Consider the following 23,936-nt stretch of genomic DNA (forward strand, 5'->3'; position numbering starts at 1 on the left):
ATCAAATCCAATAATATGTGCCTTATCCAGCTGACATGCCCACGTAGAGTGCTTGAAGTTTATTTTATTGGTCGTGACTTCATACTGTCTCTACTTATGCTGTGTGGCGACATTGAGTCCAACCCTGGGCCACCCACTGAACAGCTACTGACCCAGCTCCTTGAAGGCCAGAAAGATATTCAGCGGAGACTGGGCGAAATTGAGGCCAAATTGCACAAAGTGGAAGAATTCACATCAGCTATAAATGAATTCAGAGATTTAAGCCGGGAGCTAGAATCACGAGTTACAGGCTTAGAAAGGAAGCTTGTCGACCTAGAAGACCGGGGCAGACGAAATAAAGTAATCGTGTTCGGAATTCCTGAAAAATTGAATGAAACTTACGAAGAACTGTCACAGAGTGTGTTGAAAGGCGTGTTCTGTGACAAAATGGACACGAAAGTTGTTTCAGCCAAGAGAATTCATAGAATCGGTCGCAAGCAACCTAACAAGCATCGACCTGTTATTATCAAGCTGATGGATCATCGTGAGAAAGCTAACATACTGAAAAACTACTCGAAACTAAAAGACACCGATTACTCTATTTCAGAAGACTTTTCGTATACCACGCGGCAGATACGGAAGAATCTCTGGGAAAGCACCGCAGAGATTCGAAAAGCCGGTCAGAAGGTTAAGCTAATCTACAATAAGATAAAAATTGGTGACGATCTGTTTGTTTGGGATGACACTAGCAAAGAAAGAGTCCTAGAGCATGGCAGCCGGAATCGAAAACAAAGTGACCAATGAATCGAGAACAGTCAAATTAAATCGCTAAAATGTATTCAGTTTAACGCCCAGAGCATTGTGAACAAGTCTGAGGATTTGGAAAGTATAGCAGTGGCGCATAAACCGCATATCATTATAATCACCGAAACCTGGCTGCACTCTGATATCACTGATGAAGAAATTACACCACCAGGATACAGAATTATGCGCAAAGACAGGACTTCTCGCGGTGGTGGTGTTGCAATTCTTTTTCAAGAATCTTTCCAAGTAATCAGGCTACCTGACGTGCAAGGAATTGAATGCGTCATTTGTAAACTAATTCTAAATGAACTTAGTCTTGTTATTGGCGCGTGTTACCGCCCACCACGAGGTGACGGTGTTTTCTTTGAGAAACTAAATGAGTTCTTATGTACTATAAAAGCACAATCAAGTAATGTACTATTGGCTGGAGACTTTAACATGCCGCTCGTCAATTGGGACAAACAGTTTCCAGAGCCGCTCTGCACATCAGCCGAACTACTTGTAGACATCGTACTTGATCACGATTTAACTCTATTAGTAAAGCAAGCAACGCGTATAAAAAAGGATAAGAAATCCATTCTTGATCTTTTCTTCGTTAGTAACAGTGTCTTTCGTCGCGGTCTTCTACTTCAATATTTCGAAGGCATATCTGACCATGTTATGGTATCTTTAAACATTCCATTGCTTCTTCCGAAAAATAAAAAGAAAGAGGTGCGTGTTGTGCCAAACTTCTCGCGTGCTGATGATGTTGCAGTTTTAGACTTACTTGATATTTCATTCTCAGATTTTGTGGATCTTTACGAATCCTGCGACTGCTCAGTAGAAAATCTCTGGGTTTTCTTTAAGAACCTTGCTCTGAATTGCATTTCGCGTTTTGTGCCTACTCGGGTAATTACCCTCCGCGCCAGCAGCCCTTGGATGACAAGGGAACTTGTACGCATGGGACGAAAGATTAAGAGAGTTCGCAAAAAACTTCGGCGAATCCAGTCGGCAGTTGATGCTGCTAAACTGTCTGATATGCGCTTGAACTTAAAACACAGTATCAAAAAAGCAAAAGAGTATCACTTTAGCGTATCTATGAAAAACTTTCTTGTTTCGTCCCCTGCAAAGTTCTGGCGGCAGTTATCAAAGAAAAAGAAACCTGTGTACAGCGTTGTCGTTGACGGCGAACTAATTACTGATGCGACACAGATTGCTCCGTCTTTCAACCGTTTCTTTTGTACTGTGTTTACGCACGATGATGGTAGAAAGCCTCATTTTAACTCAGCTTGTCCGCCTATTACTGATGTTTCTGTAACTGAAGAAGGTGTTTTCTCTCTGCTTCTCAGTTGTGACGCAAAAAAGACGCCGGGAATTGATGACATACCAAATACGTTTCTTGTGAGATATGCCGAATGGTGTTCCAAGTACTTAACGCTCATATTTAAGAAGTCTCTATTAAACGCCGAGCTCCCGAAGGACTGGAAGCACGGAAAAATTATTCCTATTCCCAAAACTGAAAATTCATCTCTACTTAGCTCATATAGGCCAATATCTTTACTGTGTACTTCTTCAAAAATACTTGAACATATACTTTTTGGGCATATATCAGCCTTCCTGGAAACCAATCACGTAATTGACGACCGGCAACACGGTTTTCGCAAAGGCTTCTCTACAGTGACCCAACTTCTAAAGACGATGCAGGATTTTGCCGCAGCTATTGATAACCAATGTCAAATTGATGTCATTTTCTTAGATTTCGAAAAAGCATTTGACCGGGTCTCACACAGTAAGTTCTTGCTAAAGCTAAATACTATCTTTAAAAACGATCTACTGTTGACGTGGATACAAGCCTATCTATCGTCTCGATATCAGTCCATATCAATCGGCAATGCATGTTCGAGCCCAGCTTTGGTAAGCTCCGGTATCCCACAAGGCTCAGTACTTGGGCCATTGTTCTTTTTAATTTTTATAAATGACATTGGTAAAGACATTCCTGTCAAAATCAAGCTGTTTGCCGACGATTGTGTATTATATCACGAAATACGAACTCCTGCTGACCAGCTTCTTCTTAATGACGCCTTGGCTAAAATTCATGATTGGTGCTCAACGTGGCAGATGAGTATTAATACTAAAAAAACAGTTTCGATGTCTATTACGCGGAAGAAGCGGCCATTAAGTTTTGCCTATACTATTAATAACCATCCCCTGTCTACCGTGGACAGCTACAAGTACTTGGGATTAACGATTAGCTCTGACCTACGGTGGAACAAACACATTTCCAATATTAAAAATAAAGCTATGAAAAAACTTGGCTTTTTAAGAAGATCTCTCCGGTACTCTACGCAGGAAATTAGGTTACTAGCTTACAAAACTTTTATCCGAACTGTTTTAGAATACGCCTCTGTTGTGTGGGACCCTTATACTAAAGAAAACATTAAAACACTCGAAAATATTCAAAGAAAGTCAGTGCGATTTATTTATAATTCATACACCTGGCAGACGTCCCCTACCATGCTACTTGAGAAAGCAAATTTGGATTCTTTGCAGCTCAGGAGATACTGCGAGAGGCTTAAATATATGTTCATGATTGTTCACAACAAATTAGGAATTAACAGCAGCAAGTACATTGAGCTCGTCCCGGGTCGTTCGACACGATCCTACCATTCTTTAAAAGTGAAGGAATACTCATGCCGCACTGAAACATACAAGAATTCTTTCTTCCCCCGTACTGTGCGGGAATAGAATGTCCTCAAAGCGAATATTGTAAAGGCTTCTACTGTGCAGTCATTTACGGAGTCGCCTAGGAATTCGTAACAATTTTGCAGCATTCAACATTTTCCCCCAGTGCTCATTTTGACGCCAGGCGTCGTCTAATATTGTATAATGTTGTTTCTTTATTGTGTGCTGAGTTGCGTGCACCTCAGGGAGGTTTTCTTTTTGTCAAAGTGTATTTTACACCCACTCCTGCTTAAGGCTTTGCAATAAAGCCAGCAGTCTTCTGTAAATAAATAAATAAATAGCACAAGAAACAGACTTGCTGCTTGGTGTGCTTCCAAAGAGCACCGTCTCACCAACTTTATCGAATGAGGTGGTGAAGGATGGCTGTTCCTAGCCCAATGGCACTGGGACTGGTAGGTCAATGCCGCTTGCCGCGGGGACTAGCCTGCCACCAAATTTTATCTGTTGTAGGCCGCCATTGCACCCGCCACCGCTTCGGTGATGGTGGACGGCTGTTTCGAAGCGTCTCTTTCTATCCCTATTCTTTTTCTTTCGTCTCTGCTTTCTCTTCTCTCCGCGCAGGCAGCGGAGGTGGCTCGCCTCGCCGGGATGGTGCAGTGGTAAGACGCCCGACTACTGTGCCGGACTACCCGGGTTCAAACCCGACCTCCGCAGCTGCGTTTCGATGGAAGCGAAACGAACAAGCGTCCGTGTGCTGTGCGATATCGGTGCAGGTTAGAGAACCCAAGGTGGTCGAAATTTCCGGAGTTCTCTACTACGGCTCCTCTTTATCTCTTTCCTCTTTAACTCCCACCTTCCTTCCTTCCCTTACAGCGCGGTTCATGTGTCCACAGAAACAAGTATGAACCATATTGCGCCTTTCCGTTTCCGGGAACCAATTATTATGAACCAGCGGAGGTGGCTCAGCTACAGAGCCAGTAGCAGGCTCGTGCATTTTTTTTTCCTTCTTCTTACAGTCGCAACCACGACAACTTTATCAGTGCTTCCACAGATTTATCCCTTCCACCATCCTTTCAAAGTGGTTGTTGAAACTGCGGTTGTAGTGAACAATGTGAAATGTAGAACTCAGTTCGATATGGGGTTTTAAGTCCTAAAGCACCTCAGCTTATGAGAGATGCCGCATTAAATTACGACCCACAGGTGTCCTTTAACGTGTACTGGCAGTACACATCTTGTCTATCCTGTCGCCTGCACTGAAACGCAATTGCCGAGGATTCGATCCTACATCCTCGGGCACAGTTGTAGAGCATCACCAACCACTACGCCGTTCCTGCGGGGCAGAGACGGAGTACCTCGGTTCGATCCCGACCGCTGGCGGTTGCGTTTCGATGGAGGCGAAACGAAGTGGTGTCCGTGTGCTGTAGCAGTAGTAGTAATAACTTTATTAAAACAGAGGAGTTTGGGGCATGCATCTTCCTGGGTCCTCGCACGGCCCTACTACACTCAAACGTTCATGTTCCTATGGTTCATGACGTTTGGCGCGTGATTCCGTTCTCTCAACGGTAGGGTCCTTTGAGCAGCGTCACCTGCCGACGGATAGCGGAATAACAGCGCATTAAAGCCTGCCGTACTGGTTGCCTCAGTTGTACAATGAATTAGCGCTACTTTCCTGAGAGAACTTAGCGTATATAACATATGTTCCAATCCCGTAGGTGATATTTTTTGTTTTTTTTTTAATTGCAATATTACAATTAGCTACGAATATCTTTTCTGGAGAGGTGTTCCCCTTTAGGTTACATCATGTGATGTTTTTAATTCTTAATTGCGACAAAAACCAGCCGTGAACAGTACGAGGTGACAGCATAACAAGGTAACACTATTATTTTCACTCTAATCATTTGCTGCCGTAATGAGTGTGTGTTATCTTTAGGTTGCATTCAGAGACACCTCTCGGTAACAATCGCCGTTTAACCCGCTGAGAGGCAACCAGTGAAGAGGAAGAAGTTGCGGGACCCTACCGTTCAGGAGACGGAATTACGCGACGTCGGCAGCCCAGTCTGTGGCGATCTTCTCTACGATGTCAGTTATGTTGTTGTTGTGGCTGTAGGAAGTAGGAAAAGAAAATGCATGGGCCTGCTGCTGCCTATTTAGCTGAGCACCTCAACTGCCTCGTGCGGACAGAAAAAGAAAGTAGAATGCCCCGCCGGGGTGGTGCACTGGTAAGACGCCCGACTACTGTGCCGGAGTTCCCGGGTTCGAACCCGACCACGGCGGCTGCGTTTCGATGGAGGCGAAACGAAGAGGCGTCGTGTGCTGTGCGATGTCAGCGCACGTTAAAGATCCCCAGGTGGTCGAAATTACTCCGTAGCCCTCCACTACGGCTCCTCTTTCTCTATTTCCACTTTCATTCCCACCTTCCCTTACGGCGCGGTTCGGGTGTCCACAGAGCAAGTGTGACAGTTACTGTGCCTTTCCCTTCCTTTGAACCAATTTAACTTTTATTTTAACGAGAAAGAAAACGAAGAGGAAGAGAAAGACGCGCGGCACAACAGTCGTCGTCCCCCACATAAGCGGTGGAGGTGGTCCAAATGTTTCCGCAGCCCTCCACTACAGCACCCCTTTTTTTCTTTCTACTTTCACTCTCAACTTACTTCCCTTACGGTGCGGTGCAGGTGTCCGCAGAACAAGTGTGACACATACATACATACATACATACATACATACATACATACATACATACATACATACATACATACATACATACATACATACATACACACATACATACATACATACATACATACATACATACATACATACATACATACATACATACATACATACATACATACATACATACATACATACATACATACATACATACATACATACACACACACACACACACACACACATACATACATACATACATACATACATACATACATACATACATACATACATACATACACACACACACACACACACACACACACACACATACATACATACATACATACATACATACATACATACATACATACATACATAATGGCCTTTTCACATCCATTTCTGCCACGCGTATGCACTGCATCGACTGGTCAGCGTTTCAAGCACTTATAGAAGATGCAAGCTTGCCTATCCGCAGATTTTGAAGAGAAAATTAAGGAGGCCGTAATAAACGTGACTTCTTTCTTCACCCAAGTGCCTAACCACACAGAGTTAGAGTGTGGAGTAAGCGTGCCTGCGATCACTGCGACAGAGGTCAAAGCGTAAATACCGACGCAAAAAGTCGCGTCTCTAAATCAGAGATGCAAGGCGCATGAAAAAGAAAATTCAGCGCGGACTTCAAGCCCTCTAAGCAAGATCTCGGAGGTCCTACTATGAAATGTTTGATCCACAAAACCCTTTACCACGCATCTGAAATCTCGGTCGTTGTCTTCGAACATCCCCTGAACAGCTCACCCATTCATATCGCTCGCACACTACCAAGGAGGTGGTGAGGTCGAGGTAACTGAAGCCTCTTGCGCTAGGGTATCCAGTCAATCAACACCAACGGCAATGCTACATTTCAACGAAATTCCCGCTTCTCGGGATTCACGAATGGACCTTCTTTTCTCCATGGAGGAACTTGAAGCTGCGCTGACTGCTTGCAGATGGTCATTATGGCCGGGTTCCGACAGTGTAACATACTCTGCGCTTGGAAATCTCGGACAAGAAGGTAGACACGTTCTTTTGAAATATTACAACAAATAATGAAGTGAGGGTATAATTCTAGACGAGTGGAAGTGCAGTCGTTTAGTTCCGAAGCCCAAAACCAGGAAAATCGCCTCTGGACTTGAGATCATGCTATCTAATTGCACTGACTAGCTGCGTCGGTAAAGTACTGAAGAGAATGCTGCTTACAGGTATTGAGTAGTACCTGGAGCGCTACCGTATATATTCAGGTGTAATGTCCGGGCTTGGATGCGGACGCTACCCAATTGGCAACATGGTGGACCAGGTATCAAGTGTACAGAGTCGAAAAATTTCAAGCGCTTACCCACGACGTTGTCCCTAGATATAAAAGGCGCGTATGACAACGTTACTCACTAGGCTATTTTGGGCGCTCTGGGAGCTGCCGGGCTTGATGATCGTGTTTTCTGCTGAATACGGACTAATCTATACAACAGATCTCTCTTTGTGCAGAATGAGGATGGCCCAATAACTTGTCGTTTCAATTCCCGTGTAGTCCCGCATGGAGGAGTGCTAAGCCCAACCAATGCTTTTCAATCTTTCTCTTGTCGGGCTCGTTGACTTAACACCAGACTTAACACTTTCAATCAATGCAGATGAAATCAGTATATGGTCATCAGGAGTTACGCACCCACAAGTTCGAGAGAGGTTTCAAAAGGCGGAGAGTATAGTGCGTATTGCCTCCACCTGCAAGGTCTGCAGATATCAACCGAAAAGTTTTCGTTAGTTGCATTTACCGGCACCAACTTGTCACCTTACACTGCACGCATTAATTAAGCCGCTATCGCTTTCTAGGAGTGATCATCGACCGAACTCTTTCGTGCATTCCCATATCTCATTCATGAAGAAGAGGCTGACAGCGATTCCCCGCGCCTTTCTTGGGGGAAAGTCACGGGGAGCGTCAATGCGGTCAATGCTCCATTTGTAGAATGCATTATTCATTAGATTCTTTCTATACAGAACAACTGCTACCGCACTTGTGCTGCCATCTGAAGAATGTTGTCGCTTGCTGTCTTCACCGTCATCCGCGTGGAGTTTCTTTCTTCTGGTCGCTTGCTGAGCTGAACGCTCCATTTTTTTTGGAATGGGAAACATCACAATGTGCCTGACTGGAGCTGTGACATCCGCCATGTCCACAAAGCAGTGGCATTATTTGATTGCCTCGTGTAGGATTTGGTCTGATTCAGATGTAGTACACGACTCCGCGATCAACTCCTTCTTGCTGTGCTATCTTGCACTGGGCTCATCTGAAAATTACTGCTTCATGGTCAGCTGCTCGGTCAGAGTGGACTTAAAGACCACTGTGTCTGATCCGTCGGTTAATAAGATGTCTCGTCCTTTCTTGATAGTTCCTGTGTGGTCTCCGCTGATATGGTGTCCGTCTGTTCACATCTTCCATGATAGGAGGGAAAGGCGAAATGTGTTAAAGCAAAATCAACGCTGATCAATGTACCTTCCAACATGCACTGCCGAGCGAGAGCCGGGAAGAGTATCCATCAGGGTGAGCCAGATTCAAGTCTGGCCATTTGCCGAGTACATTGTAGTAGGTATGTACGTTGCGAAACCTACCTCTCAGTACTTCAACTTGAGTCGGGGTGGGGGAACCGGGCTTGGGGGACGGGGAACCTCATAAGCGGCTGCATGTAGGGAACCTGTCTCAGCTGCCGGGGACCCGGCAAACGCCTTGTGGTGGTGGAATGATCTTAGGTGCGAGGGCCGCATATTCAGCTAAGAGCGAGTGCTCGCCTTCTACGGAGGTCCGTATGGGAGCTCGACTCGATTGATTGATTGAATAACTTTATTTGATCAGGGTATTCGCGGTTGCTCTCTTTGTGGAGCCTTCAGCACTGGTTGGTATCCTTATTCCAGGGCTCCACTTGCTTCCGCCGCCCGTAAAGCACGCTGTATCAGACCTCGTTGGTCTTCACAGTGGTCGCTGGCCAGCATCAAATTATTTGTCAGTCAAAATCCTACGCTGCCAACATTCGCCTCCAACCTCTCCTAACCTTATCCTCATACCTACTTCCCCTACCGCTAAAACCTATACGTGGGGTCTCCCCGGACCCGCTCCCTCGGCTGTGGGTCGCTAAGTAGCCCCCATTTTCATTTTATAACTCCAATCAAAAACTTTTGCCCAAAAGAACCTTTTCATTGATATCGCATATTCCGGAACTTTCTCTACCCGCGATACATTAGTGGTGCGAGAATGTCTGTGTTTAGACTCCATCTCGCCTTATATATATTCCCCTTTTCAGTAATAGAAGGGACAGGCGAAATGTGTTGATAGAAGTCAGGCTCGTTGGAAGGGGCCTTGGCGACGACTGTTGCATTGATTGAACGCGCAGCGGCTGCAGCAGCGTTCGTGTACGGTCGTGGAAATACACTGTCCGATGTGGCATGCTGGATTCCGCCACCCCTGCATGAGGCATTGCAGTCCTCCTTCTCATGTCCGTAGGCGGATGTCAAGTAATCAACGCATGGTTTTATTGAGTCAGCGCGGCGTAGAAGATTAGAAGCTCCATGCGGCGCCGAATAGAAGGTTCCAGCGAATCGTAGAAACGTCCTTTCAGCGCGAGGGGAGGCCGTGGCCTTGTACGTATCGTATTCACCCTCCTTCTCATCCCTATCATCACTCGGCGGTGACGGTGATATACGGTGACTCACCCGGCCGGAGGGTACTCGATCTTTGCAAGAATTTCGACCGCGCCTAACCATTGACGACGTGCGGCTCGGCAGGAGAAAAAGGAAACGCCTAAACGAGCAAAGTTCAAGTGTACAGTCCTGAGCAAAAGTGGTATACAACGCTCAGCCAGTGGCGGAGGTCGGGAACACTGCATCCCAACTTTACCTACCAAAAACTATCTAAGATCGAGACAATACTGGCGGTGCCCCATTCTATCCACATGCACGTATCAGTGCCGCTGTCCCTGTAGCTATCGCTATATGGCGTTTCGATGCAGTTTTCCCGAGCTCGGTCAGCGGCTGAGTGTTGTATACCACTTTTGCTCACGATAGTACTTGCGCGCCAGCTGGCGCGTCGTAACAGATAGACATAGCGCACCCTATGTATTAAGTCCAGTCGCTTGTTTGAGTCAGCCAGTGTTTTAGTTATTATTGCAGCAAGTTCACAAGTGCTACTACTCGGCACCCAGGGTTCACGCGGTGCTGGCAAGCCCACAGCACCGCAACCGACAGCAACCGACGCAAGCCCATCTGCTGGGGAGCGGCACTCATCTTACATGGTAGCCACATCGTTAATCTTCATGCGTCGGTTTATAACAGTGCCCGGTGAACAATTTGGAGTTCGTTTCTTTGATTCTCTCCTGTATTTTTCAGCGTTGTAAAGCCTCTTTGTTATTGAATGTCCATTGAATGTGTTGCATGCTTAGCATCGCTTTTCTGTGAACCTCTCTTCTGTGCGTTTTAAGTGTTAGCCTGAATTTCTCTGTATTGTCCCTTGCTGTGTACAAAGTTTGCTTTTGTTTGTTACTTCCGACTCTGACTCTTACTTTGGCTCGAATCAGTGAAAGCTGGGCACAAAACGGTCACCCCTTTCTGTCTCTTCTGTCCCCCTTCTGTCCAGAAGTCAACGGTATGTCCTTTCAGACCGGTACAGCTTCCACCACTCGCTCTAACGGTGTCTGGGGGTGGGCGCACCAAATGTGGCGCATCGTCAATAACCTATTTATATCAACGGTGGACAGCGGAGCATCGCCCACACGTGGTCGCCCGGGAAGCAGCGCCCTTGTGGCCCTCCTGTCCGCTCCGCGAACAGACCTGTTTCATGCCACGATATTTCAGCATTACCCTTTGGCCCGCGACGGAGAGGAAGATCGGTGTGCACGTGCCATGCACAACTCCAAAGTGAGCACAAGTTGCGGACATGGCTCTCCATTGAACAGGGGTTCCGTAATTCCCCGCACCTTTCCGTATGGCGCCAGAGCTGCAGCTAAGACATCGTTGCTCACGCTTGGCGGCAGCCCGAACACGGTGACAACAACCACTGGTGCAGCGGCTGCACCAATGGTGCATGGTAATTTTTGACGGACAGAGCTCCCGCGGCCATAGCTTTCGTGGCTTGAGCCATCGACGACACAGTAGCGAGGAACTTGGTTCCGCCGAAGTGCTGCAAATACAGCAGCCCGCCGACAACGAGGACCTTCTGGAACACATCAGATGGTCGTCTGCCGGGGCTTGCTCCGACAACTCAAAATAACTCACTGGGCCCCGGAAGGCCTAGTGCTTGGTGGCAGTTGGTCCCTCATCCTGGTACCAATATGCCAGGTAGATAGCCTGGACTCGAATTCAGGGTCAGCAGGGCTACCGGGAATGACGGATGACGGGATCCAGGAAGCTGAATCTCCAGAGAGTGTCCGCCAAGGAAAATGAGGCTCGGTGTCGATGAAATACACCAAAATTAACTATTTACATTGTGACAAAAACTGGCTGCTAGTAATAATGACATGCATCCCTGGTAGCACAAAGTGTGCTATGAGGGGCGGGCCCCGGTGGGCCCGATGTAGGCAATGCAGTACAGCCTCGGTGACTCAATGTGGGTGCTGCAAGAGGGGCCGACGTAGGCCCGAAGCGGGCTGTCGACAAAGCCCCAATGGGCCCCACTAGGGGCCGATGCAGGCAGCCCTTGCGGGGCTGCCCAAATTTTTCCGGCATTGTTAAAAGGGCACATCCCGCCAGTTCCCCGCGATGGTCCTTCTTTGGACCGATTTGGGCAGCCGCTTTGGAGGAACATTTTTTTTAAATTTTGGTTAGCCCCTCAGAAAATGACATAGGACCAATGCGGGTTCTATAGCGATAGCCGCACTTGGGCTTGCCACATTATTCTCATAGGGGTCCGACGCAGGAAATTGATGGAAAGCCCTAGTCCAGTTTTCCCAATCAATATTTATGCACATAATTCATTATTTTCTACATGTCTGCACTTTCTAAACAGCCACAATATTAAATTTTGCAATAATTCTTAACATTAATCTAGCCTAATGACTTCGTGTACATCTTGTTCAGGCTATGGCGATGTGTGTTCTGAACAGTAATTTTGTACATATAGTGTAGCAGGCTATCCAGAGCATCCACATTAAGAGCAACAGTTAGCAATTAGTTTGTTTTAGCATTTGTAGCGCAATTTCCATGAGCGCGAGAACTAAAGCCATGTAAATTTCTAATCGACTAAACATGGCAACAACTTTTATACAAATCATCTATAATAGTAATTTAGGGCAACATATAATGCAAATAAATGTTGGAAGCAATGATTACGCAATTACACGCACGCCTTATAGCCCCATTACGGCCGATGTGGGGCCTACAGCGGTTTTGTGTGGGCAGCCCTAATTGGGCTGGGTGTTGGTTTTGAACCTAAAGCCCACTTGCTGTGGCATGTGCCTTCAAATTCCCCACAAGGGACCAATTTTGGTATCATGCGGGCCCTCCCGCCTTCCAGCCTCATTACGGCCATGTGGGATATAAAACAGGTTTATGTGGGCAGCCCCAATTCGGCTGGACGTTTGTTTTTGAACCTAGAGCCCACCTGCTGTTGAACGGGCCTTCAAAGTCCCCACAAAGGACCGATTTTGGTACCATGCGGGCACGCCCTCCTTCGAGCCCCATTACAGCCTATGTGGGACCTAAAGCGGTTTAGCTAAGGCAGCCTCATTTGGGCTTCACGAGGGCTTGCCCAAGTTGAGCCCTTATTCATATTTCACCTTCCCTCAAGTAACCTACAAGAGGCCGATTGGGGCAGCATGCGGGTATGTCCGTTTTCTTGTCCCACTACGGCCGATGTTGGTCCCACAAAGATTTAATGGGGGCGGCCTCATTTCGGATCTATGAGGGCTTTCCCATAAAAAGCCCACATTTAGGTTGAATTGCCCGGAAATATCCGGCAAGGGACCCTTGTAGTCTGGATGCAGGAATGTGCTCTGCATTAGCCCAGGAAACGCCGCTATGGGACCCATGCAGGAGGAGCAGGGCAAGCCCAAATGGGGCTTGCCCACTTTTGCCCCATCGGGGACCGATGCAGGTTTTATGATGGTTGCCCCAGCCCCACTTGCCTATATCGGACCTACTGGGGCCCCACATTCTGTGCTACCTGGGATAATTTAGAATGACAATATAAATTATATTATATACAGTTACAATATTTTACAAATAAATATGGGTACAAACATATACAGTAATCGCATGCACAGTGTGTATTACACGTGTGTTTTGGAATGTATACAGCTCTGAATTTACAAAAATATTTAAGCTATATTATAAGTACCAAGTTAAACTGAAACCCCCCAGACACATCCATGTGACAAGGAAACAAAAGGGCAAGACCATTGGTGAAGGAACTCTCACTTCCCAATGTAAAAATGTCCTCAGCCAGAAAGCTTACCTTACTGTCTCATTTCGCATAGACTCCAGGACCGCGAAAAGCGCACGTCGGCTCCGGCTCGATGCGACAGCCTCACAACGATTGCTCCATAACGCGAAAGCGCCAGCTACAATCAGCAATCATGCAAAGCGACCTAGAGGACACCTACCATTTATCTGAAATCGATTGATGGCAAGGCTTCTGAAACCGGCATGAACTGCCACCCAAAAAATACGAGCAACAATGCATCGCTGGGCCATGTGACGATGAGTTTGCTAAAGTGTGCACTTGTGGCACTGCTCTGTCAGCACAATTCCCCATCGTGACGGCCCGTTTCGTGTATGCAAAACACCCCACTCCAAGAGCCACATAAAGTCACGTAAATGCCTTGGCAGAAACTATGCGATGAGTAATAACCAAGAAATGAAATCCGCTTTTCGCCTGTGTTTTGCAGCCACTAGTGAAAAACGTAAAGTTCCCATTGACCCCAGTACTCCCTTCGCGGAGATGTCTCAATCCGGGCAGATATAGTGGGCGTGGCGCTGAAATGCTACACTACACGAATACATAAGCGGCATCCCGAAAGCCTGTGGACCCCTGTTGAACGGCATGCTTCCGTACACTTGTGTCTAAAAAGTAGTAGGCGAGCACCTGCGCTGGGCACTCATCGCTTTGCAGGAAATGAAGAAAGTAGCCCATAGACAGCAGCCGGCAGCCGACATCCAAAGAAGGGATAGCGAACCCACCCTTACAACGCGGCTGGCCGAGTCCCGCACGACACTTGAGTTCCGTGCGCTCTGCCCAAAAATAAACTCAGAAGAGAGTGAAGGGAACGTTAAACCCTGAGAGGATGATACGTTACATGTGCGTGGTACCATAGTCGGCCGTAGAAAACGCTGTGGACATGTAGCGTTTCTCCAGCATTAGTAGTTCAAAAGCAGAAAACTAGTCACCTTTCTGCGCTCCTCGTTTAAGACGGAACTCCGACAAGAAAGCTGTGCGCCGATTCCTTGGGCTGTGCGGTTATTATCGACGATTTGTCAGAAACTTTTCGCGGATCGCCGAACCGTTGACGCAGCTTACAAAGGCTGACGTACCTTTTAAATGGGAAGCGCCGCAAGAAGAAGCCTTCCACGAACTTAAGCGCCGCCTGCAATGCCCTCCCGTACTTGGCCACTTTGATGAAAACGCCGAGACCGAAATACACACCGACGCGAGCAGTGTGGGCCTAGGAGCCGTTCTCGTCCAGAAGAGTGCCGGACAGGAGAAAGTAATCGCCTGCGCTAGCAGGTCCCTCGCAAAAGCCGAAGTCAATTACTCGACGACCGAGAAGGAGTGCCTTGCAATCATCTGCGCCACTTCTAAGTTTCGTCCATACCTATACGGCCGACCATTCAAGGTGGTAAGCGACCATCACGCACTCTGCTGGCTGGCTAATTTGAAAGATCCTTCCGGCCGCCTTGCCAGATGGAGCCTACGACTTCAAGAATTTGACATGACTGTTGTCTATAAGTCGGGCCGGAAGCATTCCGACGCAGACTGCTTATCCCGCACTCCTGTCGATGCTCCCCCGAAGGACAATGACGACGACGCCTTTTTGGGACCGGTAAGCGCCAGCAGTTTCGCAGAACAACAGCGATCAGACCCTGAGCTGAAAGCGCTAGCCGATTACTTGGAAGGAAAGACCGCTTCCCCTCCTGGTGGGTTCAGGCGACATTTATCATCCTTCACGTTAAGCAATGGCCTCCTCGTGAAGAACTTCGCACCCAACAAGACCGCGCAGCTTCTCGTAGTGCCTAAAACCCTTCGGCAAGAAATTCTGCAGGCGTTGCACGATGAGCCCACAGCAGGCCACCTCGGATTTGCGCGCACGTTGCGTCGAATCCAGGAGAAGTATTACTGGCCGCGACTGCCTGCCGAAGTTGCCCACTACGTGAAGACTTGTCGTGAGTGCCAACGACGCAAGACGCCGCCGATCAGACCAGCAGGACTACTAAACCCGATATTGCCGCCAATCCTGCCCTTTCAACAAATTGGGATGGATCTCCTCGGCCCCTTTCCATCTTCGTCTGTGGGTAACAAGTGGATCATCGTGGCCACTGACTACCTTACCCGTTACACCGAAGCAAGAGCACTACCAAATGGTACCGCGGCAGAAGTCGCCAAATTTTTTGTCGAACAAATTCTCTTGCGACACGGCGCCCCAGAAGTGCTTATCACGGACAGGGGAACGGCGTTTACGGCAGAGTTGACGCAAGCCATCTCGGAATACAGCTCACAAGCCATCGACGAACAACTGCGTACCATCCCCAGACCAATGGTCTTACGGAGCGCCTGAACAAAACGATCGCGGACATGATCGCTATGTACGTCGACGCTGAACACAAGACCTGGGACGCCATCTTGCCGTACGTGATGTTTGCGTATAACACGGCAGTCCAGGAGACGACCAGAGCGACCCCGTTTAAGCTTGTGTACGGCAGGGAGCCCACGACGACGCTCGACGCAATGCGGCCGTACGTAACCAGCGAAGACAACCTTGACGTCGCCGCCTACCTGCAGCGTGCAGAGGAAGCCCGACGACTCGCACGGCTGCGTATTAAAGACCAACAGCGCACCGACAGCCGACGATACAATTTACGACGACGCCACGCAAGAGTACAATCCAGGAGACCAAGTGTGGGTTTGGACACCAATTCGCCGTCGCGGATTAAGTGAAAAGTTGTTGCGTCGATACTTTGGGCCATACAAAATCCTTCGCCGCGTCGGACCACTGGACTATGAAGTCATTCCCGACGGAACGTCAGCATCACAACGGCGACGCGCACGCCCAGAAATTGTACATGTTGTACGACTGAAGCCATATTACGCGCGTTAAAGAATCTGTGGTGTTTAAACTTTACAGTGTTTATGTTTAAGTTTCTTTGTTTTGGAACATCGAGGCGATGTTTTTTTAAGGGGGGAGTAATGCCGCGAAACCTTCGAAACAGTATTTGTTGTATTTTTAACAGCCGCCGGCATACAGGCTTATCACTCTGATTCTAGACCGCGTATCAGTTCCGTAATCTTTGTTAATGCTCGATGTCGCCAGTCACACCTTTATCAGATTAGTTGTAGCGAAAGATGCACCGAGATCTGTCTCGAAGGTTCCGGCCACTCGGGTGTCTTTCCACAATGTTCCAGCCCGTGCTGGTAGCTGTTTGCGACGTTATCTATATTGTTTTGTGCAGCCTTTAAATTGAGCGTTGACGAGTGTGACGGGCATTCTTTGTTCGACTATCGACGAGCACGTTTGTTTCTATCGCCGCCGCCGAGTTGCTTAGTTCTTTTGCGGGCGCAAGTCAGCCCAAATAAACAGTTTCTTTAGTGCAATCATCGACCCTTCAATTGTGTCGTCAACCTTGTCACCCCTACGTGACAATATTCGTGAGTCCGTCATTGGTACTAAATTTATCTGTCTTACTAAAACTTCCATAATCGAATTAAATAAGGTTAGACTGGAAAGCGGTGAAGCAGAAACATAGCACAGCCGAACTCGGAGTGTCGATGCATGCTGCCCGCATACGCTCTCGGCAATCATGTTGCGATTTCTTCGATTCTTTGCGGAGTCCACGATCACGCATTGCTGTCCCGATGACATTACCACTAAAAGGGCCGCTAATAAAGGTATTTAAGTCTCTCAAACGAAAATATACCGAGGTGCAAGGCCGCTCTGCTATGCATGAAGCGTGCGAATGCACAGCCCACTCGGTATTGGCAACAATGGGCCGGCGCAAGGAATCATGTTATAGAGTATTTTCTTCCGCTCCTACTCACTCTCGGTAAAACGGGCCGCCTGTTGTGCTCGGGTCTTCGCAGCGGTCGCTGGACAGCAGAGTCTCCGATTGCTCCGCACTCGGGTTTCGAATTTTGGGGACCATATCTATGTTTTGACAGGCCCATGTAATGTGATATAGCGTTGGTTTTTCATCGCACCACGGACATCTGTCCGCGTATATATTAGGGTGTATTTTGTTTAGTATGTGTAGGTTTGGGTATGAACCCGTCTGTAATTGTCTCCATATGATAGCTTCCTCTCTGCTGAGAGGACTGTGCGGTGGGGGATATCGCATTCTTCTTCCTCTATAGTTTTCTAGTATGGCCGAATATATGCCTTGGGTGCTAGCAACAGTTCCGCGGACTCGTCGGATGCTCGGAAAGTAGTGTATGCTCGAGCTATCCTTTCGGCCTCTTGATTCCCTGCCACCCCCATGTGCCCAGGCATCCACATAATTTTGTGTATGGTCTTGTTTCTTTCGTGGTTTTTAATTCTGTCGCTCGCTTTGAGGAGCATACGGAGCGCGTGACGACCAAACCTACCATTTATGAAATTTCGACAGGCTGTTTGAGAGTCCGTGAGTATTGTTAGCGACCGCCCAGCTCTATAGACCTCCGCCACCGCTAGAGCGATGGCTACTTCCTCGGCCTCTGCTACTGTGCAGTGTCGGATAGAGGCGCTGGTCACTTCGCCTAGAGACGAATCGACCACCGTGGCCACTGCAATTTGGTTGTGTCCTCCTCTCGAGGACGCATCTGCATACACGATCGTGTCTTGAGGAGCGTATGTTTTTTGAATAATATCGGCTCTTGCTTCCCTTCTACCTTGGTGGAGGTTAGGGTCCATTTTTCTCGGGATTGGAACTACCTTGAGAGACTCGCGAAGTTCGTCGGGGATCGTTTCCGTCCTCGCTATTTCTCGCATCTGCTCACAGCATCCGAGTCTCTGTAAGAGCGCTCTTCCAGTCGTTGTCTACACCAGCCTGAGTTTTTGCGACTAAAGCTGTGCCTCGCGTAGTTCTTCGAATGTGTTTTGCAATCCAAGCGCCATGAGCTTTTCTGTAGACATGTTGCGCGGTAATCGTAGCGCCGTCTTATACGCTTTGCGTATCAGGGCATCCGCTTGTTGTATTTAACTCTTGTTGAGGCACTGGTAGGGCAGGCTGTACATACTTCGGCTCACTACCAGGTTTCTAAATAATTTTAGTGTGTCCTCTTCTCGCATGCCATGCTGCCTGTTGGTGATGCGGGTGATCATGCGTGTCACTTGTAGCGTTGTTGTTTTGAGCATGGTAAAAGTGTGACTACTGCGTTGGCTCGATTGAACACACATACCTAATATTCTTATTGTTGTCTTTTCCAAGATGGGCATGACAATGTATCAAGGGTAGAGAGCTCTGGCTCGATATGCAACAAGGAGCCTTCAGCCTACTTACGGACCCTCAGTCTCCCACTAGGACGGGAAATAGCGTTAGTACGGACACATCTCCAGACCTCACCCTTGTTGAGAACGTCGGCAGCGCAAACTGGGTTAACACTCAAGAAAATTTAGGCAGTGATCACTTTTTTTTTGAAACGGTAATTACTGCTGGGTCCTATAAACGCCCAGGCCGACGTCACTCACTGGTCGAGTAGGACGCCTTCCGAAAAATCCGGGAACAGAGTGCTAACACCACAGAAATTCATGACATTGAGGAGTGGATAAGGCAGCTCGAATTGGACGCTCGTAAAGCGACCAAGACTGTGGCGGAAGACTCAGGCCTAGAAACAATGGACACCCGCCTCCTCAATATGTGGCAAGCCAAAACCAGTATGGAAAAGCGACTTAAAAGTCAAAAGTGCAATCGTAGCCTTCGCAGAAGGATAGCAAGATACAACAAAGAGACAGAGGAATATGCGCTCAAACTTTCTAGGCAAAACTGGGAATCGCTATGCGACAAAATGGACGGGAATATAAGTCTGGCCCACACATGGAGTTTACTCAGATACCTCCTAGACCCTGACGGATGTAAAACGACCCAGAGGCAAAACCTCCAAAAGATCCAGCATAAACATGAGGGCACAGAGCAAGAGCTGCTCGATGAGTTTCGATCTAAGTACATAGGGAACACCGAGAAGGTACCTCTGCATGGTTACTGTGGGATACCCAACGATCGCTTGGACGAACCCATTACTGAATCCGAAGTGCGAGCGGAGCTTGCTAGATTAAATACTAATTCAGCGCCAGGGCCGGATGGGGTAAGCAACAAATTGTTCAGAAATCTCGACTACAACTCTATAGCAGCACTCACTGCCTACATGCAGAAATGTTGGGAGGCGGGTGAGATTCCTAAGCAGTGGAAGTCGGCTAAGGTGGTACTTATTCCTAAACCGGGGAAACCTCTGTCGATCGAGAATCTAAGGCCTATATACCTAACCTCCTGTGCAGGGAAATTGATGGAGCATGTAGTGCAGACACGTCTCAACAACTACATGGAAGACCAACATCTTTATCCTATCTCCATGGTGGGATTCAGGTCTCATCTCTCAATGCAGGACGTGATGCTGCAACTAAAAGATGAAATTCTGGACTCGCAAAGGTCATCCTGGGTCTTGACCTGGCGAAGGCTTTCGATAACGTCACGCACAAGGCGATCCTGGATAATCTCAGCCTCCTGGGAGTAGGCCCGAAAACCTACAACTATGTTAAAAATTTCCTGTCCGACAGAGTGGCCCAAATTAACTTCGGGGAAAGTAAATCAGACTACATAGAGCTAGGTAGCAAGGGGACCCCGCAGGGATCTGTACTGTCCCCGCTTCTATTCAACGTGGCCATGATCGGGCTTCCTAGCAAACTAGCAGCGATTGAAGGTCTCAGTCATTGCATGTATGCGGATGACATTACTATTTGGATTGGCAAAGGAACCGACGGTCAAATAGAGGAGGCACTCCAAATGGCCATAGGAGAAGTTGAAAAGTACGTAAATGATAGGTGACTTAGGTGCTCCCCGCAAAAATCAGAAATGCTTTTTACCAACTAAAGAGAAAATCACGGTCGGATCCCCCGCGGATATCTCTTAAGGTTCAGGGACTCGATATTCCGACGGTGGACAGGATTAGAGTCTTAGGACTGTACATTCAAAACAACGGTTTGAATGGAGAAACAATAAAAAAGTTGGAGATATGCGCGCAACAGACTATGCGGCTCATCCGCAGAATCGCAAATAAGCGCTATGGCATGAAAGAAACGAATCTAATCAGATTAGTTCAAGCCTTTGTAATAATTAAGATAGCTTACGTAGCTACTTTCCTTAATCTGAAGGCAGCGGAGAAGTCCAAGCTGGAAGGGATCATTCGCAGAAGTATCAAGCAGGCGCTGGATTTACCAATTCGGACGCCCACCGCAAAACTTTTAGAATTAGGTCTTCACAACACACTGGATGAAATTGTGGAAGGCGTGACAATCTCGCAGTACGAAAGGCTGTCGGGAAGCGTTACAGGCAGGAACATCCTAGCGAAACTAGGACTAAATTACGAGAGTCAGCGAGGTCCGAAAGTGGACATGCTTAAGAGTGTGCGCGATAGGCTGATGATCCCACCACTACCGAAAAACATGCATCCCGTCCACCACAAGGATTGCAGAGAGAAACGGGCTGAAGCCCTCGGCAAATGTTTCAAAAACTATCCGATAGAAGACGTGGCCTACGTGGACGCAGCTAATTGCGGGAAGGGGAGAATGGTGATAGCGGTAGCGAGCGCCGAGACATATCTCCGAGCCGGCGCCTCGATCACGACGGGCAGTCCCGAAATTGCAGAAGAAGCCGCCATCGCAATTGCAATAGTGGGCACGGATGCGTCAACGATAGTCAGTGACTCAAAGGTAGCAGTGATGAACTTTGCCAAGGGGAAGGAAGGTCTCCCCTCTGACGAACGGAATCCTGCGGACTGCAAGGGACGACCGCAAAATTCGCATAGTCTGGCCACCTGCACACGCATCCCTGGCTGGAAATGAAGCAGCTCACGAACTGGCTCGAGGTCTTGCTTTCCGAGCCAGTGGCCATACCGAGGGCTTCGCAGACAGGGATCATCTTGTGTGTTACAGAGAGATCACACAACATTATAGGCTTAATCGAACGAAGTACCCCGCCGCTGATAAATATTGACAAAGAGTCAGGCCACCTCTTGGCGCCGTCTCCAAACTTATACGTTTCCGAACCCGGTTATGTGTAGTCGTTATTATCCGGGACAATATTCAAACGAGTGTAAGCAATGTAAGGCCAAAGCGGATCTCAACCATATTCTCTGGAAATGCCCTTTTGCCCCCCTGGAGGGACAAAAAATTAAGTCACTTGAACAATGCGAGGCTCTCCTACTCAGCTCCGATCCGGAGACTCAAACAAAAGTCGTCCAACTGGCCGAAGACGCCGCCAGGAGCCAAGATCTTCTGGCCGTCGTTTAGGCGAGGGGCCTATATGCCCTTCAGACTGTTGGCAATAAACGTTTAACAATCCAAAATTCCAGTTAGATGTAAACGGTGGCGGGTGCAATGAAGGCCTGCAACAGATAAAACCTATGTGGCAGGCTAGGCCCCCACGAAAGCGGCGGTGACCTACCTGTCCCAGCCCAATCAGGGGAGTCGCGTTTCGATGGATGCGAAACGAATAGGGGTCCGTATGGTGTGCGATGTCCCTAGGTGGTCGAAATTACACCGTAGCTCTCCACTACGGCTTCTGTTTCTTTCCTTTCACGTTTCCACCTTCATTCCCTACCCTAAGGCGCGGTACAGGTGTCCACAGGAATAAGTGTAACAGATACTGCGCCTCTCCCTTGTGAACCAATTATTTATTATTCTTATTATTGATATTTGGTTCACAGTAAAGGAAAAGCGGAGTATCTGTGTCATATCTCTGGACACATAAACCGCGCTATATGGAAGTGAGGGAAGGTGGGAGTTAAAGCGAAAAGAGAAGGATGAGCCGTGGTGCGGAGCTACGGTGTTATGGGAATCTAACATGCGCTGGAATTACAAAACACACAGACGCCACTTCGGTTTGCCTCCATCGAAGCACAGACACCGGTGCTCGCGATGGAACCCGGGTACACAGGCACAGTAGTGGGGCGTCTTACCACTGCACCACCGTGGCGGGACAAAAATTGTTTCGGTGAAGGCGAATTGAAGAGGCGTCTATATGCTCTGCGATGTCAGTGCACGTAAAATTCAGGGCCATTTTTCAACCTACACCACCTACACCAGTGCAGCAAAAATCTATTGTAGGTATAGGAGATTTGGCCCCGCCGGGGTGGCGCAGTGGTAAGACGCCCGACTACTGTGCCGGAGTACCCGGGTTCGAACCCGACCTCGGCGGCTGCGTTTCGATGGAGGCGGAACGAAGTGGCGTCCGTCTGCAGTGCGATGTCAGCGCACGTTAAAGATCCCCAGGTGGTCGAAATTATTCCGTAGCCCTCTACTACGGCTCCTCTTTCTCTTTATCCACTTTCACTCTCACCTTCCTCCCTTCCTTTACGGCGCGGTTCAGGTGACCACAGAACTAGTGTGACAGATACTGCGCCTTTCCCTTCCTATGAACTAACCAACCAACCGCGTCATTGTCATCGCTACAATATATTTAGTAAGGGAGTAGATAGAACGAGACGAGAGGAAGAGATACACGCTATGAAAGGGCACTGAACAAGGTTAGAGGGGGAGTCTCAGTTGGCAGGTCGAGCCAACCTTTCGACAAGTGGACTTGTCTTCATCTGAGCAGTGCGATCATCTCTGGCAGGAGTTTATATACGCTTTTTCTTCCGAACAAGAAAGGGTGGGGAGAGCAGGGTAGTTGGGATGAAAATAGGTCCAGGGGTGGGGCAGGGGAGTTCTTCAGCATGTATTTCTCTGCCTGGGACCGGTGCTTCTACGGCCTAAAAAAGATAACAAAAGAGGCAGTACCCCCAAAAACTACAATGGGGGGGGGGGGGGGGGTATGATTGGTCAGCACCTAAAGCAGGTTCGGTGCAGACACCCATTACTTGAAAAGGGACAGGCATTTCAAAGGGTCGATCCTGATAAGGAATATATCTTCAGGGAAGCAATTATCAAAAGCTTTCGCTAAAGGGAAAGGACAAAGCAACAGAATAATAATAGGACAGTGAACTACAACAGCGACGCCAAAAAAGCGCAGAGAATGAGAACACCGCGCAAAAGACGCTTTCGCCTCATCGAATTTTAGTGGACGAAAGTGCCCCCTGTGACATAAATAAAGCTCTCTCTCAATGCTAAACATGAATGACCACAACAAGCTTAGCCTCCATAATCCCCCGGGCAAAGCGGAAACTGAAAATCACCAACTGGAATCGCTTTCACGATCTTCGTACCGCGGCCCCAACACAAATAGGCGACCTTCCAAATTTTATGGCTAATCTCAACAAGGACATAAACATGTCCACGTCAGCAATGCCGTGCACGCAAAACGCAGGAGTGATTGTTAGCCGGTACACTACATGTGAGAAGCCCAATCAAGCTTACAGAAGTGATGGCTTAAAAACTAACATAATCGAACCCTGAAGCTACGCCTATCCGCTCTCATAA

General features: G+C 48.0%; 1 pseudogene; it reads left to right on the forward strand.

Annotated features, from left to right (window-relative positions):
* Nucleotides 1–20,549: 20,549 nt before the first annotated feature.
* On the forward strand, nucleotides 20,550–21,809 carry LOC146180487 (uncharacterized; annotated as a pseudogene).
* The last annotated feature ends 2,127 nt before the right edge of the window (nucleotides 21,810–23,936 follow it).

The sequence above is a fragment of the Amblyomma maculatum genome, chromosome 8 (genome assembly GCF_055883805.1).
Source record: "Amblyomma maculatum isolate TAMU_Amacu chromosome 8, ASM5588380v1, whole genome shotgun sequence".
NCBI lineage: Eukaryota > Metazoa > Arthropoda > Arachnida > Ixodida > Ixodidae > Amblyomma > Amblyomma maculatum.